This window comes from Moschus berezovskii, chromosome 3 (genome assembly GCF_049115385.1).
Source record: "Moschus berezovskii isolate FMDL1 chromosome 3, NW_MosBer_1.0, whole genome shotgun sequence".
In the NCBI taxonomy this organism is placed as follows: domain Eukaryota; kingdom Metazoa; phylum Chordata; class Mammalia; order Artiodactyla; family Moschidae; genus Moschus; species Moschus berezovskii.
The window spans coordinates 82,049,047-82,068,336 of NC_142462.1; the positions used below are offsets into that span (position 1 = coordinate 82,049,047).

At 37.6% G+C, this 19,290-nt stretch overlaps 1 non-coding gene across 1 annotated transcript; it reads left to right on the forward strand.

The window, feature by feature from the left end:
* The first annotated feature begins 8,444 nt into the window (after nt 1-8,444).
* On the forward strand, nt 8,445-8,516 carry TRNAW-CCA (transfer RNA tryptophan (anticodon CCA)). The gene has a single exon. It is a non-coding gene; the product is annotated as a tRNA-Trp (tRNA).
* The last annotated feature ends 10,774 nt before the right edge of the window (nt 8,517-19,290 follow it).

Consider the following 19,290-nt stretch of genomic DNA (forward strand, 5'->3'; position numbering starts at 1 on the left):
TCAAATAAGATATGAGTAAATGGAAAGATATTCTGTGTTCATGCATAGGAAGATTTAAGCTGTTAAGACGTCAATTCTTCTTAACTTTATTTATAAATTCAGTGCAATGCCAATTAAAATCCCAGCAAATTATTCTGTGAATACTGTCAAACTGATTTGCAAAAGATCCAAATTAGCAAAACAGTATTGAAGAAGGATGAAGCTGAAAGACTGGTACTGTCTGACTTATTATACTTACTACAGAACTAAACAAGAGCATATGGTAATGGTAAAACAGTAGACAAATAGATCAATGGAACAGAGTCAGCTGATATTTGACAAAGAAACTAAGACAATTAAAAAAAAAAAATCTACCACCAAGTCATGACAAAAACTCAGTAAAGAAAGGATAAACTTTTCAAGAAATGGCCCTGGAACTACTGGACATCCACATGCAAAAATAGTTAGTTAAATAATCCTACACTTTTGGGACTTTCCTTGCAATCCAGTGGGTAAGACTCCACACTCCCATTGCAGGAAGCTGAGTTCTATCCTTGGTCAGGGAACTAGTTCCTATATGCTGCAACTAAGAGTTCTCTTGCTGCAATGAAGATTGAAGATCCTGCATGCCACAACTAAAACCCAGTGCTGTCAAATAAATAAATCAATAACATTTAAAAAAGAATCTTACACTTTTGCAGAAGTTTACTAAAAGTAGTGGGGTTGCACAGAGTTGGACACGACTGAAGAGACTTAGCAGCAGCAGCAGCTCATAGACCTACATGTAAAACACAAAAGTATAAAACTTCGAGAAGATAACAAAGGAGAAAATCTAGGTGACCTAGGATTTAATGATGACTTCTTACATACAAACAAAAATCATGACCTAAGTCAGAAAAAAAATGATAAGTTCAGCTTCATTAAAGGTGCATGCTTTTGCTCTATGAAAGTCACTGTTAAGAGAATTAAAATACAAGGCATAGACTTGGACAAAATCTTCGCAACACATGCATCATTTAATAATAAAGTACTGTCTCCAAATATACAAGAAACACTTAAAAACTCAATAATAAAAAAATTACCCAATTTAAAAATGGTCAAAATATGAACAGATAACTCCATGAAAAAGTCTGTAGAAAACAAGCAAGCATATAAAATATTTTCACCATCCTATTTCATCAGGGAATTGCAAATTAAAACAAGATACCACTGTATACCAATTCAAATGAGTAAAATCCAGGACACTGCCAACACTAAGTGCTCATGAGGATGTGAAGCAACAGGAACTCTCATTTACTGCTGGTGGCAATGCAAAAATGGTACAAACGTTATGCAAGACAGTTTGGTATTTAAAAAAAAAGCTAAGCCTAGTCTTACAATATGCTCCAGCAATTGCCCTTACTGTAGATTAATTTACATTGTCCCAGAAAGATACAATGAAATCTTAACTCTTAGTACTTCACAATGTGATCTTGTTTCAAAACAGAGTCTTTTAGAAAGGTTATTAAGTTAAAAATGAGTTCCTTGAATTGACCCCTAATCCAGCATGACTGGTGTCCTTATAAAATGGGGAAAAGAGAACACAGAGAGACACATCACTCTAAACATGAAATGATGACACAGAGGAAAACACCGCATGCAGAAGGCAGAGATTGGAGTAAATCTTTCCAAGAACACCATAGATTGCCGGCACCTCGCCTAGGAGAGCAGAATGGAACAGATTCTTCCTTACAGCTGTCAGAAGGAACCCATCCTGTTTTCATCTTAGTTTCAGACTTCTAGCTTCTAGAACTGTGATAAATTTCTGTTGTTCGAAGGGACCCAGTTTGTGGTGCTTTGTTTCAGCAGCCCTAGGAATCTAATACAGAATTCTGGGCCACACAAAAACCTGCATATGAATGTTTGAATGTGAAAGTCGCTCAGTCGTGTCTGACTCCCTGCGACCCCATTGACTATACACAGTCCATGGAATTCTCCAAGCCAGAATACTGGAGTGGGGAGCCTATCCCTTCTCCAGTGGATCTTGCCAACCCAGGAATCAAACCAGGGTCTTCTGCATTGTACGCATATTCTTTACCAGCTGAGCTACCAGGGAAGCCCTCATGTGAATGTCTATAGCAGCTTTATCCATGATCTCCAAAATTTGGGAGCATCCAAGACGTAACCTCATGCGACGAGTTGACTCACTGGAAAAGAGTCTGATGCTAGGAGGGACTGGGGGTAGGAGGAGACGGGAACGACAGAGAATGAGATGGCTGGATGGCATCACCGACTCAATGGACATGAGTTTGAGTGAACTCCGGGAGTTGGTGATGGACAGGGAGGCCTGGCGTGCTGTGGTTCATGGGGTCGCAAAGAGTTGGATACGACTAAGCGACTGAACTGAACTGAACTGAAGACGTACTTCAGTAGGTGGATGAATAAATACAGTTTGATGCGTCGAAGCCAAGGAATGTTTTTCAGTGATTTAAAAAATGAGCTATCAAACCATGAGACACATGGAGGAACTTTAAATGCATAGTTGCTAAGTGAAAGGAATCAGTTTGAAAAGACTGTGTTCTGTATGATTCCAGTGATATGACATTCTGGTAAAGGCACAACTATAGATACAGTAAATGATCAGTGGTTGCTAGGGATCTGGCAAGAGGGAAAAAGGATGAAAATGTGGAACACAGGTTATTTTTAGGGAAGTGAAACTATTGTCTGATACTGTTACAGAAAATATATGACTTAATGCATTTGTCCCCATGAAATGATATAACACAAACAGTGAGCCCTAACGTAAGCTATGATTTTATTAATGTAAATGTATCATTATGTAACAAATGTACCATAATAGCAAGGTGTTAATAATAGGGAAAACTATGCAGGATGGTTGTGAGAGAGTATGCGGGAGTTCTCTGCACTTTCTGCTCAATTTTCTGTAGACCTTAAACTACTCTAAAAATTGGTCTATTAATTAAGAAAAATGCACTTTAACCTTTAGTGGTTGTGAGGTCTGTGCCTCAGTTTTCTCTTCTGCAAAAAAGGACTGATAATAGAACTACTTTATAGAGTTGTGAAAATTAAATGTGATAAGACATATAAATCACTTAGCATGGTGCCTTGTGTGTAGCAGGTAGTCAAGCATGTTCTATCTATTTAAAGAGATGTTGGAGTTTCAAAAATTTAATATATACATTGGCATAGAGCTTAATTTCATTACATTTGCGATTTGTGACTGGTACATAGTATTGAGACAAACATCTTAAATGAGAGAATCTTCTGGTAATATGTGTTTTCCAATGAGGGCTAAAGAATTTATGCAGCTTCTTGTCTTTATGCAGCAGATGCAAACATTGCATGAAATTTACTAAATGGAGTTACTGTAACAGATAACTGTGGACACATCTTAAATGCCTCATCCCTAGTGCTCTATTAAAACAATCCTTCAGACAAAAAATTAGAACAATAATAGTGCACATATGAGATCCTTAGAGACATTTAATAATAGCTTGTTTTTTCTTATTTTATTAAAAAATTGCTTTTATTAGCAGGTGAGGTTGAAAATCAGCTTTATGTTGTCTAACTCAATTTTCAATCTCCAGCAACATAAAGTTTACAGGCTGGTAGCAGTATTTGTAAATTAAAGATTGCTTTGATCTTCAGTGGCAAAGATTTATGAAATATTGCTTTAAATTTGTGTTTCATGTAGTAAAGCAAATTGAATTTTTTTTATAGACAAAAGCAACTTGAAGAAACCCATAGATTACTTTGGCCACTGAAGAGTATAAATTATGTTTAACTAAATTTTGTCAGTACCGTGTGTTGAGCTATTTAGATAAAACATGTTTTTGACATTTATTGCAAAATGATACCTTCTTCTAGACTCCTACATTCTCTGGAGTATGGAATGAATCATTAAGGGAATTAGTAATCTTTCTGTTGACATGAATCACGTTATACAAGATATAAAAATTTAAATGTATTTTTCTAAGTAAATTATTGTGAAAAGGTATTCAAACCTATTATTATGAATTGGAGGTGTGCCAAAACATTATACAACCCACATGTGTAATTTCTAGGCAAATTCACTGCCATTATTTAGGATTTTTAATGTATATTTATTCCCACAGAGTGTAATCCCACAAAGAGGCAAGGTAAGTAAATCATTGTGATGGTAGTACCTGCTTGTTTGAAGTAAAGCAATTCTTACAGAGTGTGAGGCTTTCTATTGGACACCCCACCACCAATGTTGGTCAATGTTTTATTCTTCTCTAGAAACAACATAAAGACATACTCTATGAACAAAGCTTTGCAGTAGAATGAAATATATATATATATATATATATTTTAAGACTCCAAGGAACAAAACATTTAATGGGCAAAAGATATATGTATATGATGTATATGTGTGTAAACATTAAAACATAGACAACCAACCATAGGGCTCAACAACTGGGGGCAAATGAAAGATAAAGCATGAGTAGATGGTTTTAAAAAAATACTATAACTGGATCCAGAAAGACTACTATTTGGTAATATTTATAATCAAATTAATGTTAACACTAAAATTTATCTCCATGGCAAATGCCACTGAACAGCATTTCAATTCAATAATTTAATTATGAATTATATTGACTGTCATTAATTTGGAAGGAGACAAGTCTTTGGTTCACAGTTGTTCATCTTTTTCTTGCAAAAAATGTTTGTCTAGACAAACCTAACCCAAAACATTTCAACCTATATTTGTTATTTATATCAAACTCTGGTGGCTCTGACATGCATAGTAGGTAGCCTTCTCTCCTACCATTATGTACTGCTCCACACAAAGAAAGAACCACTTTGGTGATTCTTCAGTGGGCTTCTTTGTATATTAAAGTTGACATATTTCATATTTGGAGATGCTCTTTCAACCCTTTTACTGAGTAAACTTCAGATTTTTCACGGAACTCAAAATAAGACAAGGGTCTGTAACAGGTAGAGATTTCAGGATCAGTTCAGTTCAGTTCAGTTCAGTCTCATTGGAAGGACTGATGCTGAAGCTGAAACTCAAATACTTTGGCCACCTCATGCGACGAGTTGACTCACTGGATTTCAGGATAAACTATTTTAAATTCAATAGATCCACTTGCACTTAAAGGATAGAAAGGTTGCTGCATGGAGCCTCTGCTTCATCCCAAAGAGAAGATAATGCAGACTCCTAGGGTTTGGAGTAAGCTTCTCCTGTTTGCTGTGTTCTGTAGCCTATCGTTGTTGTTTAGTCACTAAGTTGTGTTTGATTCTTTGTGACCCCCATGGACTGTAGCCCACAAGTCTCCTCTGTCCATAGGATTTTCAAGGCAGGAATACTGGAATGGGTTGCCATTTCCTTCTCTAGTCTGTGGCCTATACGGAGCATGATAAAAAATATTCCATACCAGAAATAGACTGCGGTATTTCTGACTCAATGAAGAGGGTTTTATTTGGATGATAACCTGGGTATTACAGTGGAAAAATAGAAAAATTTCCCTAAAATAGAACAATATCCCTAAAGCTGAAACTATATTATGGTGTATCTACAATTGCATAGGCACTGCTTCTGCAAATCAGAGGCCCCTGGCCACCCTTTTGAACTAATCATTTAATGACCTTAATCTCATAGGGAAAGGCTGTAGTTTTTAAATCCCTTTTGTCTTCATTTCTGGGAAGTTCTGAGCCCTCTCCTTTAATACTTATGTATTAATTTGTTCAATGCCACACAATTTTTTGTCAATTGAAAGAAGACCCCATCCCTACCTATCAGTACTTTATTTTGTTAATCTATTTTATTTTTAATTTAATCTATTTCACATAAATTAGAATTGGGGACACCATCATCTTTCTTAGCTTTTTTTTTTTTTTAATCTATAAGCTATTATACATAGCCTTATAAGAGGAAGATTCCTTAGAAGAATCTATCTAGTGACTCTGTTAGTTTGCTTGGTACCCTTGGATGTTACCTGTTTTTCTGGAAGGAGGTGTAGTTACCCAAGCCATGCATTTTAGGCATTTTCTATTTTCATTTCTTTTTACACAGAATAACTGGCACCCTAGAAACACTATCCTGTCTTGGACTAATATACTTAGATTCAGAGGAAAGTGAAAGATGAAAGTATAAGAGCATCATTCCTCCTGAATAGTTTAGCAAGTTGTAACACTTTGCCTGTTCCTCTTCATGGAGCCTGCTTATTTCTCGCAAACTCCCTTAAAAACCATTAATGACAATGAAAGAATATTATCCTTGGTCTCTGGTTCATGATACAGTCAACACAGGAGATAAGTGGCAATTAGTGACCTGAAATTTGGATCTTCGTCATTGTTGAATCTTACCATGCCTAGAAAAGTACTTTCTTTTTAATTATTTTTTAAAAATTTAAACCTTTTATTTTTGTATTGGGGTATAGCTAATTAACAATGTTGTGATAGTTTCAGGTACACAGTAAAGAGACTCAGCCATACATATACCTGTATCCATTTTCCCTCCAAACTCCCTTCCCATCCATTCTGCCATGTAACATTGAGCAGAGTTCCATGTGCTATACAATAGGTCCTTGCTGGTTATCCAGTTTAAATATAGCAATGCACACATGTCTATCCCAAACTTCCTATCTCTCCCTTCCCCCTAGCAACCATAAGTTTGTTCTCTATGTCTGTAAGCTTATTTCTGTTTCCTAAGTAAGTCCATTTGTTTAATTTCTTTTTAGATTTCATATATAAAGGTTTTCATACATTTCTCCTTCTCTGTCTGACTTCTCTCACTATTACAATCTATAGGTCCATCCACGTTGCTACAAATGACATTATTTCATTTTTAATGGCTGAGTAATATTCCATTGTTTATGTGTGTGTGTACCACATCTTCTTTATTCATCCTTCTGTTGATGCACATTGACGTTGCTTCCATGGATTGGCTATTGTAAATAGTACTGCAGTGAATCAGTGGCACAGTGGTAAAGAATCTGCCTGTCAATGCAGGAGACACAAGAGACACGAGTTTGATCCCTGGGTTGGGAAAATCCTCTGGAGAAGGATATGGCTACCCACAGTAGTATTCTTGCCTGGAAAACTCCATGGACAGAGGAGCTTGGTGGACTACAGTCCATGGGATCACAAAGAATCAGATACAACTAAGCGACTAAGCAGACACACATGCTGCAATGAACATTGGGGTGCATGTATCCTTTCAGAGTATATTTTTCTCCAGATAAACGCCTAAGGAGTGTGATTGCAGGGTAATATGGTAGCTCTATTTTCAGGTTTTAAGGAACTTTCACACTGTTTTCCATAGTGGCTGTACCAATTTACATTCCCACCAAAGGTGTAGGAGAGTTCCCTTCTCTCCACACCCTCTCCAGCATTTTCTGTTTGTGTATTTTTTTGATGATAGCCATTCTGGCTGGTGTAACGTTATACCTCAATGTAGTTTTGATTTGTATTTCTCTAATAATTAGTGATATTGGACATCTTTTCATGTGCCTCTTGGCCATCTGTGTGTCTTCCTTGGAGAAATGTCTGTTTAGGTATTCTACCCATTTATTGATTGGCCTGTTTTTTTTTTTTTTTTTATGCTGTTAAGCCTCATGTGCTGTTTGTAAATTTTGGAAACTAATCCCTTGGCAGGCACATAATTTGAAAATATTTACTCCCAATCTGTGGGGTTTTTTTTGTTTTGTTTTGTTTATTGTTCTCTTTGTTGTGGAAAAGCTTTGAGTTTAAGCAAGTTCTATTGTTTATTCTTGTTTTTATTTCCATTACTCTACAGTCATCAAAAATGTATGGTAAGTTTGCGACCCCGTGGACTGTAGCCTACCAGGCTTCTCCGTCCATGGGATTCTCCAGGCAAGAATACTGGAGTGGGTTACCATTTCCCTTCTCCAGGGGATCTTCCTGACCCAGGGATCGAACCCGGGTCCCCTGCATTGGAGGCAGACGCTTTAACCACTAAGCCACCAGGGAAGCCCAGATCAGTGGAACAGGATAGAAGATTGATAAACAAATCTTTGCACCTATGGTCAGTTAATCTGTGGCAAAGGAGGTAAAATTACACAATGTTGGAAAGACAGTCTCTTCAACAAGTGGTGCTGGGAAAACTGGACAGCTACATTGTAAAAAAAATGAAATTAGATCATTGCTTGGTGTCATCCACAAAAATAAACTATAAGTGATTTAAAGACCTAAATGTGAGATCAGACATGGTAAAACTCCTAAAGGAAAACATAGGCAGAACACTCTCTGACAGAGGTTACAGTAATATTGTTTTCAATCCAGACTACTTAACCTTTCATTGATATGTTTTTGATCTTTAATTCCTAGGCTCCCTTTGAAGGTTATAATGGGTTTGGCTCTCTGCACCAAATTGTCAAACAAGTGAGAACAATTAACCCAATAATACACACATCAGGCATGGCATGATATTTCTAAAGAGAAATTTCTAATATAGGAGAATTAATGGATTTGTCTGGGCTTCCCTGGTAGCTTAGTGGTTAAAGCGTCTGCCTCCAATGCAGGGGACCCAGGTTCGATCCCTGGGTCGGGAAGATCCCCTGGAGAAGAGAAATGGTAACCCACTCCAGTATTCTTGCCTGGAGAATCCCATGGACGGAGAAGCCTGGTAGGCTACAGTCCACGGGGTCGCAAAGAGTCGGACACGACTGAGCGACTTCACTTACCATACTTACCATATGGATTTGTAGTTTCCTCTGTAATGGTAATGGAGCAGCACATAGGAATATAAGGCATCTAGATACCATGATCAGAGATGGTCCCCTGGCTGAAGAACCATTGCATGACCTGGACCTTGGGCTGAGGATTGTAGTCACAGCTCTATTAAGTGATAGAGTTTTGCTCATCAGCCCTGCTCTGCCACAGTAATATTTTCCATTAGGAGGGCACAATGATCAGAAACCCCATGATCAGAGACTGGAGTCTGTGCTTTGCAGTTGTAAATACATGATATAACAAATCCCTGGCTTCCAACCCTAATCCACACCGCCTCAGCTTTCTCACAGAATTAAATTCCTTACTGCTTGTCTGTACCTCTTTTCTATGGAGCAGTTTGAGTTTCGTATTAATCCTGCTCTGCATTTACCCAACATGCTCAGGAAGACCAGGCTGCATGGAATCAGCCTTGGAAAAGTTAATTCTTCTTACCTCTCATTTAGAATCTCTGAAGGAAAATGCTGAGAAAAAAAAATATGTGATTTGAAAGAAACAATAGAGTAAACTTTAGAGATGACATATTCACATGTAGATGAACCCTTTGTAAAACAAAATAGCAGCATGTTGAAACACTGCAAAAGTTTGTATGTTAATGGCGCAGCGGCGATGTGGAAGGTTTACACATTACGTTATTTGAAAATTCTGAAACTGAAGTATTACATTTTTCTTTTCAGAGAATCTCTTATATATAAAGGTTTGCCTGGAGTTCTGAAATCCACATTAAATAATGTTGTCAAAATGATCAATCTATTAAAATATAAGCTTCAATATTCCAATTCTATCTTCAGCTTTATTTAAAGAAATAGGATCAGACACCACACTCTGCTGCTTCACACTGAAATACGCTGATTATAAAAATAAAGAAATTTGTCAAGAGTTTGTAAATGAAAAGAACTGGTATGTGTGTATTTGTGGGTGGTGAATGCATTGGTGTGATTAACATGAGATATGATTGAAAGAGAGTTATTGGCTTACCTAAGAGAAATGACTTAACTAATGAAAATTTTAACATTCAAATAAAATTACAGACAAGTACAAAAATTATATATGCATACTGAAAAGTCTTGTGGATTCACAGTCAAAATTCAGCTTTGGAAAAATGAAGTTTAAAGTGCTTCCTAATAATATTTAATTTGGGTTGGAATTTTTAAATTGTTAATCTGGAAACAATTTAGATTGTTGCTACTGTGGAAGGAAAAAAAAGTAACTTTATCAGGTCTGGAATAGTGCTTGTGAACTGTCCATTTTGACTTTAGTCTTACTGCCTCTGCTCATTTGGAAAATTATTCAATACTTAGGTGAGCATACTTTTTCCAAATCCACTTCAGTGAGATCGTTTTGTACTTTTGTGATGTTGTGTGTATGTGTTGAGTCACTTCAGTCGTGTCTGACTCTTTGCAACCCCAAGGACTATAGCCCACCAGGTTTCTCTGGTCATGGAGTTCTCCAGGCAAGAATTCTGGAGTGAGTTGCCATGCCCTCCTCCAGGGGATCTTCCCAACCCAGGAATTCTACCCATGTTCCTTATGTCTTCTGTATTAGCAGGCAGTTTCTTTACCTCTAGTGCCACCTGAGAAACCTCACACTTGTGACACACTTAGATTATTTTGTCACAGTCTATATTCTTTCTTGGGATTCCCCAACCTCCTAAATGATTTTTTAAAGTCTATATCCATTAGGGTACACTCTGTGCTGTATGCTGTGAAGTACTATGGGTTTTTCACAAATCCATGTGTGAAGCTACCATTACAGTACCATACAGAAGAGTTTTACCACCTTAAAAATATCCCGTGTTCCACCTGTTCATCCCTCCTCTCTTCCATTGAACCCCTGCAGTCACTGATTATTTACCATCTCTGTTGTTTACCTTTCCCCAAACATCATATAAATGGAGTCATACAGTATGTAACCTTTTCAGACTGGCTTCTTTTACTAGAAATATGCAGCTAAGACTCATCCTTGTTATTTACATTGCTTGATAGCTCATTTATTTTAATTGCTGACTAATATTCTATATATTCCATTATATGTATGTACCATAATTTGCTTATTCATTCACCCATTGAGCACATCTTGCCTGCTACTAATTTTTGACAACTATGAATAAAACTGCTATAAACATTCTAGGGCAGGATTTTGTGCGGAATTAAGTTTTCAGAACAGTAGGATAAGTAACTAGAAGCACAATTATGTTTGGTAAGATTATGTTTGGTTTTGTAAGAAACAGATAAATGATCTTTCAAAATAGCTATGCACTTTGCATTCCAACAGCAAAGAATGAGAATTGCTGTTGCTCTACACCTTTGAGAATTTAGCATTGTCAAATGTACTTTAACAAATGTTAACAGTTGTTTAGTGCTATCTTGATATTTTAGTTTTAATTTTTATGATGACAAATGATATTTTTTAATATCTTTTTTATTGAGATGTATTTTTAGATCTTTTGCCTGTTTTTTTAATTTGGTTGTTTGCTTTCTTATTGTTGAGTTTTAAGTGTTCTTTTTATAATTTGTATATAAGTTTTGAAATCAAATTGGTATTTTAAAAATATTTTCTCTCAGTCTGTGGCTTACCTTTTCATTTTCTAATCGGTGTCTATTACACAGCAGAAGTTTTAGTTTTAATGAAGTCCAAATTACTAGTTTTTTTCTTAATTGGATTGTGCTTTTGATATTTTACCTAAAAAGTCATTACCAAACCCAAGGTAAGAGATTCTTTCCCAAGTTTCTTCTAGAATTTTCATAGTTTTTTTTGCTTGGTTTACATTTTGCTCTAAAATTCATTGTGAGTTAAATTTTGTGTAAGATGTAAGGGCTGTGTCAAAGGCATGTAAAAGTTTAAAAATTTTTTTTATTTATGGATGTCCAATTGTTCTAGCATCATTTATTGAAAAAAAAAAGACTATCTTTTCTCCATTGAATTACAGTTTTATTTCTGGGCTTTCTGTTCTGTTCTATTGATTTTTCTATTTGTTCTTTCTCCAATGACATGCTGTCTCAATTCCTAGAACTTTATATAAAGTATTTAAATCAAGTCGTATAAGTTCCTCAACTGCATTATTCTTCAGTATTGTGTTAACAATTCTAGATCCTTTGCTTTTGTTTTAGAATTAGTTTATGATTATTTACAAAGTAACCAACTTGAATTTTGATTAGGATTCAGTTAAATCTATAGATCAAGTTGGGAAAAACTTAGCTGTGTAAGGTATAGCTATTTTGTGCTATTTTAATTGATACTGAATCTGCCAATCTATAAATATAGAATATTTCTCCATCCATATAAATTTCCCTCAACTTCCTTCTTCAACATTTTTCTTTTTGTTTTCTTTACAGATCATGTGCTATTCTATTAGATTGATAACAAAGTACTTCAGTTTTTGAATGTTATGGAAAATGGTGAAAAAGTGGAAGTGTTAGATGCTCAGTCATGTCTGACTCTTTGCAACCCCATGGTAAATGGTATTGTTTATCAAACTTCAAATTCCAATTGTTACTGAAATACAGTAAAGGAATTGAATTTTGTTTGTTCATGTTGTATCATTAGGTTTTGCATTCATGCTTATTAGTTCCAGGAATTTTTGGTAGATTCTTAGGGATTGTGTACATAAACAATCATGCTGTCTTTAAATAAAACTGGTCTAATTTTTTAACTTTCTAAACTGTATAACTTGTACTTCTTTTTGTTGTTTTAATGGACAAGCTAGGATTATTCAGCCTTCATCAAAATTACTGATATTTTGCTCTGCAGGCATCTGCCCTTAGTAAGTAGATCAAGTCTGTGTTTCTTGGTACGAATATCTCTTCAGATATCAGGATTTTAGTTTGTCTTATGATATGACATCATTTCTCTGATGGTCCTAAACAAGTCATTGATTTTCAGTGTGCCTAGCTTTCTTGTTGTTAACAATGGGAGTGACAATTTCCCATCACTTTGCATGTCAGAACTGATCCTGGAAGTCTCTTTATCATTATTTTAAATGTTTAATATGAAAAACTTCTATGGCAATTTAAATCCATTTTGAACTATCTCAAGATTTTCTAGTATTTCATGTTTCACTGAAGAACAAGAACTATTAAAGCTGAAGAATGATCACACTCTGAAATACAATGATAGGAAATAAAATTATTAGAAATCATGTTACTGGAAAAAAATATTCAACAAAGCAGTAAAGCAATAAATACACTTCTGCAATTTGCTATCATGTGTGCAAAAATGTCTCATCAGTGTTGACTACAATAAATTTGAAGACATCATCATTAAAATACATCAATCAGAAATTGTGTGTAGACATTCCAAGCATTAAAAAAAATTATGAACATGAAAACAATCCCAAGTTTCTCCCTTAAATTTGAATTTAAGATTTTCTTGGAAGTTTTACACAGATTCAAAGTTTAACTTGTCTATTAATTATTTATTATTTATTTTTAACTAATTATTTAATATAAAGAACACCTAATGAATTTTTGTACCAAGTTCCTCCTACCTATTCTGCAATCCATCCCAATTTGGTCCAGTGTGTAGTATAGGTATTATCATTTTCTCTGTGTGCCATGGAGTAAAATTGTTTGTGAAGGATGTAAGATGAAGGCTGTAAAATAAAGAATCAGGAGCAGAAACCAATGGCCATTTTTTATTGCAGTATGCATAGATTCAGAAGTTCATAACTTCTTGTCATTCTGAAAAATATCTTTCTGTGAGAGAAATTAGCATCAAGAAATAATATTTCTGGGGTCAATAAAACAGATCAATTCATCACTACTGAAACTGAACCTGGGAATGGTGTATTTTTTTAATTGGGGTAAAAGTTATGAATTTTTGTGTTCCTGAGGCCATCATCTTCCTTTCCATTGTTCTATTTTGGTGGCTTGATGAAGGTGTTTACGAAGAGAAACAAAGCTTCTGTCTAATGTCAGTAGTGGAGCCATTATAAGATCTTGAGTAACCTTGAGACTATTTCCTGGGTTAGAAAATTTGAGATCTCTTTACACAGAAAATTAGTTGTCCCATCCCCCCTCCTTCAGTTCAGTTCAGTTCAGTCACTCAGTCGTGTCCGACTCTTTGCGACCCCATGGACTGCAGCACACCAGGCCACCCTGTCCTTCACCAACTCCTGGAACTTGCTCAAACTCATGTCCATCTAGTTGGTGATGCCGTCCAACCATCTCATTCTCTGTCGTGCCTTTCTTCTGCCTTCAATCTTTCCCAGCATCAGGGTCTTTTCAAATGAGTCAGTTATTCACATTAGGGGGCCAAACTATCGGAGTCTCAGCTTCAGTATCAGTACTTCCAATGAATATGCAGGACTGATTTCCTCTAAGATCAGTTTGATCTTTTTGCAGTCCAAGGGACGCCCCTCCTTAGCTGTCCCATAAATATGGAAAGTAGTATGGAGCTGTGTTCCCTTTATCAGCAGGTCCAGCTCTGCAGCCCAAGCACCTCTCTCTGTGGAATAGCAGTGCAGGATCAGGGTATCCTTATGTTATGGTCTTGAGTTGTTGTTGGTGACTCTTATCAGACAATCATGTGTGTTGTTAGTGGTCTGTATTACTGGGCATCCTCTACATTTTCTGAACCATAGCTAAAGTTAATTAAGAAGATTCCACTGAATGGTCTGATTTCCTATTTCTCTCTTTTCACTTGTGTTCCTGTTGTAGTAAAGTGAAAAAATAATTCTGTAACTGATTATCTGCTACATCCTTTATTTTTGTTACCTTGATGGTTAACACCTCAGTGAAAGAACAATCATTTCAGAATCCTAGAAAGCCTTGATGAGGATACAAAAGATAACAGATATTACAATGTGAAATATTTAAGTTTGGAATGTTCCTTGGTGAGAGATAATTTGATATCTGCAGAAGCAGCCTTGATGAAGAGTTCTTCATAGGTTGGTCATAATTAATAATTAAAATACATTTCTCCTGGGAAAATATGATACTTGATTGCATATGGCCTGTGGACATAGTTCACACGTAAGAGTCTTATTTGTAGTTCACTCAGAGCCTTTACTATATTCTTATCTTTTAGCTATGATGTGACTAAACTTGGAAAGAGCTATGATGTGACTATACTTGGAAAGAGCACAGGATTAGGACTCTATACAAGCACACTTTGAAAGACTTTGATCTTTCTCTCCTAGCCATTGATGGCCATATCAGCAAATTCCCCAGTTTTCTGTTAGAGCTTGCTCTGAACCCTTTGAAAATAATGTGATACCTGGGTATCACTCTACTGTGAAAATATGTCATTTTCTGATGATTCATTTCAGTTCAGTCGCTTAGTCGTGTCCAACTCTTTGCGACCCCTGAATCGCAGCATGCCAGGACTCCCTGTTCATCACCAACTCCCGGAGTTTACTCAAATTCAAGTCCATCGAGTTGGTGATGCCATCAGCCATCTCATCCTTTGTTGTCCCCTTCTCCCTTCTCCTGCCCCCAATCCCTCCCAGTATCAGGGTCTTTTCCATTGAGTCAACTCTTCGCATGAGGTAGCCAAAGTATTGGAGTTTCAGCTGTAGCATCAGTCCTTCCAAAGAACACCCAGGACTGATCTCCTTTAGAATGGACTAGTTGGACCTCCTTGAAGTCCAAGGGACTCTCAAGAGTCTTCTCCAACACCACAGTTCAAAAGCATCAATTCTTTGGTGATCAGCTTTCTTCACAGTCCAACTCTCACATCCATACATGACCACTGGAAAAACCATAGTCTTGACTAGATGGACCTTTGTTGGCAAAGTAATGTCTCTGCTTTTTAATATGCTGTCTAGGTTGGTCATAACTTCCGTTCCAAGGAGTAAGCATCTTTTAATTTCCTGGCTGCAATCACCATCAGCAGTGATTTTGCAGCCCAAAAAAATAAAGTCTGACACTATTTCCTCTGTTTCCCCATCTATTTCCCAGGAAGTGCTGTGACCGGATGCCATGATCTAGTTTTCTGAGTGTTGAGCTTTAAGCCAACTTTTTCACTCTCCTCTTTCACTTTCATCAAGAGGCTTTTGAGTTCCTCTTCACTTTCTGCCATAAGGGTGGTGTCATCTGCATATCTGCTGTTGCTGCTAAGTCGCTTCAGTCATGTCCGACTCTGTGTGACCCCATAGGCGGAAGCCCACCAGGCTCCCCCATCCCTGGGATTCTCCAGGCAAGAACACTGGAGTGGGTTGCCATTTCCTTCTCCCATGTGTGAAAGTGAAAAGTGAAAGTAAAGTTGCTCAGTCGGGTCCGACCCTTAGCGAACCCACATACTGCAGCCTACCAGGCTCCTCCATCCATGGGATTTTCTAGGCAAGAGTACTGGAGTGGCTTGCCACTGAATATCTGAGGTTATTGATATTTCTCCCAGCAATCTTGATTCCAGCTTGTGCTTTTTCCAACCAAGCATTTCTCATGATGTATTCTGCATATAAGTTAAATAAGCAGGGTGACAACCTTGACATATACAACCTTGACATACTCCTTTTCCTATTTTGAACCAGTCTGTTGTTCCATGTACAGTTCTTACTGTTGCTTCCTGACCTGCATACAGGTTTCTCAAGAGGCAGGTAAGGTGGTCTGGTATTCCCATCTCTTTCAGAATGTTCCACAGCTTATTGTGATCCACACAGTCAAAGGCTTTGGCATAGTCAATGAAGCAGAAATAGATGTTTTTCTGGAACTCTCTTGCTTTCTCCATGATCCAGCAGATGTTGGCAATTTGATCTCTGGTTCCTCTGCCTTTTCTAAAACCTGCTTGAACATCTGGAAGTTCACAGTTCACATATTGCTGAAGCCTAGCTTGGAGAATTTTGAGCATGACTTTACTAGCATGTGAGATGAGTGCAATTGTGTGGTAGTTTGAGTATTTTTTGGCATTGCCTTTTTTTGGGATTGGAATTAAAACTGACCTTTTCCAGTCCTGTGGCCACTGCTGAGTTTTCCAAATTTGCTGGCATATTGAGTGCAGCACTTTCACAGCATCATCTTTCAGGATTTGAAATAGCTTGATTGGAATTCCATCACCTCCACTAGCTTTGTGTGTAGTGATGCTTTCTAAGGCCCACTTGACTTCACATTCCAGGATTTCTGGCTCTAAGTGAGTGATCACACCATCATGATTATCTGGGTCATTAAAAAAATTTTTTTTACAGTTTTTCTCTGTATTTTTGCCACCTATTCTTAATATCTTCTGCTTCTGTTTGGTCCATACCGTTTCTGTCCTTTATCGAGCCCATCTTTGCATGAAATGTTCCCTTAATATCTCTAATTTTCTTGAAGAGATCTCTAGTCTTTCCCATTCTTTTGTTTTCCTCTATTTCTTTGCACTGATCACTGACGAAGGCTTTCTTATCTCTCTTGCTATTCTTTGGAATTCTGCATTCAGATGCTTATATCTTTCCTTTTCTCCTTTGCTTTTCATGTCTCTTCTTTTCACAGGTATTTGTAAGACCTCCTCATTCAGCCATTTTGCTTTTTTGCATTTCTTTTCCGTGGGGATGGCCTTGATCCCTGTCTTCTGTACAATGTCATGAACCTCCGTCCACAGTTCATCTGGCACTCTATCAGATCCAGTCCCTTAAATTTATTTCTCACTTCCACTGTATAATCATAACAGATTTGCTTTAGGTCATACCTGAATGGTTTAGTGGTTTTCCCTACTTTCTTCAATTTAAGTCTGAATTTGGCTCATGATCTGAGCCACAGTCAGCTCCCGGTCTTGTTTTTGCTGAGTGTATAGAGCTTCTCCTTCTTTGGCTGCCAATAATATAATCAATCTGATTTTGGTGTTGACCATCTGGTGATGTCCATGTGTAGAGTCTTCTCTTGTATTGTTGGAAGAGGGTGTTGGCTATGACCAGTGTGTCCTCTTGGCCAAACTCTATTAGCCTTTGTCCTGCTTCATTGTGTGCTCCAAGGCCAAATTTGCCTGTTACTCCAGGTGTTTCTTGACTTCTTACTTTTGCATTCCGGTCCCCTATAATGAAAAGGACATCTTTTTGGGGTGTTAGTTCTAAAAGGTCATGTAGGTCTTCATAGAAATGTTCAACTTCAGCTTCTTCAGCATTACTGATCAGGGCATAGGCTTGGATTTCCGTGATATTGAATTGTTTGCCTTGGAAATGAGCAGAGATCATTCTGTCGTTTTTGAGATTGCATCCAAGTACTGCATTTCGGACTCCTCTGTTGACTATGATGGCTGCTCCATTTCTTCTAAGGGATTCCTGCCCACATTAGTAGATATAAAAGTCTTCTGAGTTAATTTCACCCATTCAAGTCCATTTTAGTCTGCTGATTCCCATAATGTCGACATTCACTCTTGACATCTCCTGTTTGACTACTTCCAATTTGCCTTGATTCATGGACTTAACATTCCAGGTTCCTATGCAATATTGCTGTTTACAGCATCGGACCTTGCTTTATCACCAGTCACATCCACAACTGGGTATTGTTTTTGCTTTCCTTCCATCACTTCATTCTTTCTGGAGTTATTTCTCCACTGATCTCCAGTAGCATATTGGACACCTACAGACCTGGGGAGATCCTCTTTCAGTATCCTACCATTTTGCCTTTTCATACTATTCATGTGGTTCTCAAGGCAAGAACACTGAAGTGGTTTGCCATTCCCTTCTCCAGTGGACCACATTCTGTCAGACCTCTCCACCATGACTGGTACGTCTTGGGTGGCCCCACACGGCATGGCTTAGTTTCATTGAGTTAGAGAAGGCTGTGGTCCCTGTGATCAGATCGACTAATTTTCTGTGATTATGATTTCAGTGTGTCTGCCCTCTGATGCCCTCTCGCAATACCTACCATCTTACTTGGGTTTCTCTTTGCTTGGACATGGGGTATCTCTTCAAGGCTGTTCCAGCAAAGCACAGCCACTGCTCCTTACCTTAGATGAGGGGTATCTCCTCAGGGCCATCCCTCCTGACCTTCAACGTGGAGCAGCTCCTCTCTGCCTCCTGCGCCGGCGCAACCACCACTCCTTGGATGTAGGGTAGCTCCTCTAGGCCGCTGCCCCTGACCTGGAGCGTGGGGTAGCTCCTCGCATCCACAGGGTCTGTCGCAGCCGCTGCACTTCTTCGCAGTCTCTCGCAAAGTGCCATGACACTTTCTTTATTTGGTAAGGAGTTTTGAATGACATATGTCTCTCTAAATTGATCTTTGAGACTGTATTCCTAATTAGCAAACTGGGTATTAGCGTCATTTTAGAAAGTGCATATCTTTCTTTTAAAAATCCACATTCTCTGTGTTGCCCTAATTGGAGTCTATTTGTGTTATGAAATGATGTAGTATATAGCTCAAGAAGATATAACAAATTAGTCCTTTATTGCTTCAACATTTGTTTGGACAAATCTATCACAAGTCTAAATGCGTCCCCACCAAAAAAAAAAAAAGGTGAAACTCGGAAAAATTGTCCACTGACATACATAAATTTACCAAAAACACCAAAGACATCTTGCCACAAAAAGAAAATGAACTTTAGAGTTGGTTGTTCAGTTCAGTTCAGTCGCTCAGTCGTGTCCGACTCTTTGCGACCCCATGAATCACAGCACGCCTGGCCTCCCTGTCCATCACCAACTCCCGGAGTTCACTCAAACTCATGTCCATCGAGTCGGTGATG